Raw genomic sequence first — 1,276 nt, 5'->3', positions numbered from 1 at the left:
TAATCTAGAATTCTTTTTTTTATTCTATTTTCTTCTTCATAACTTATCTGAAATGAAAACTTGTATACTTTTTCCAATATACATTTTTAAATTTGTATTTATTTTTAAAGTGACAGATAAAATTGTATGTATCTTATACAACATGATGTTTTGAAGTACACATAAATCGTGAAATGGCTGAATGTAGCTACTTAATATGTGCATTACCTCACATAGTTTTCACCCCCTCTTGACTCCATCAGTAAGGGATGGTTATGTGGAAGTTTGAATACACAGCAAACAAACTGGACAGATGAGATTGACAAAAGTTTGTTTGTCATATGTACTCACAGCTGAGGGGCAGAGGACATCACACAACATGCAGAGCCACACAGGGCTTCATTTGGTAGCAGAACAGGGGATGTATGAGGCAGACACTGCGGCATGAAGAGGTTGAGGTGCTCCTTGGTTCCTGCAGGAGAATATGACTGGCTTGTTCAAATAATTCTGCAGCCTAACGGGAAGCTGAACTCTGCTACTCAGAAATAAGTAGAAACTGCACCTGGTCTGTTTGATAAAGGGTGTGTGGTTTGGCCATGGGACCTTACCCGTGGGAGCAGAGTGGGGAGGGAAAACTGCAGTTAGGCCATTCAAGGTCCTCCCAATTTTACCATACAAAGTCAGCACAAAATGTCACCTATTCAATAAACATTTATTAATTTTAATTTTCCTTTCTCCCCACACCAAACTACATCTTTGAAAATGCCACCCCCTAATCAATTCAGTCACCCTCTGGATTCCTAAGGCACTTCATGTCCCCTAATATCCTTTATAAAAATAGTATTTTGTATTTTTCAATATAGAAAATATATAATGTCAAAATCTATGTTCAATTTATTGGTACTTTTAAATGAAATTTTATTTACCATAATGTCCAATAGAGTCATTAACACAAGCAACCTATAATGTTTGAGATAAATATGTAATATGTAATAATAGGATAGTTACCTAGAATTTCAGTTGCTGTAGCTTCCTGATAATACTAATTTGTCTATAGAGTGAAAAAGGAGGAATTAACAAAATGTCTAAATATCTCAGAACATTAACATTTGATCAGTGATTGTAAAGCATGCAACCATCCACTCATCCAACCAACAGCAACAACAAAAGCCAATTTGTTTTTAGGTTAAGAAATAAATTGTCTGGAAAAAATAGAATCCATTAGGGGATTGGCATACACATACTCAGAATAATGTCTTAGCACATGCATTTTAAAAAGTGATATACAAAAAAAAAA

This window comes from Propithecus coquereli, unplaced genomic scaffold, assembly GCF_000956105.1.
Source record: "Propithecus coquereli isolate 6110/MARCELLA unplaced genomic scaffold, Pcoq_1.0 Scaffold397, whole genome shotgun sequence".
NCBI lineage: Eukaryota > Metazoa > Chordata > Mammalia > Primates > Indriidae > Propithecus > Propithecus coquereli.
This window is presented reverse-complemented; position numbering follows the sequence as displayed.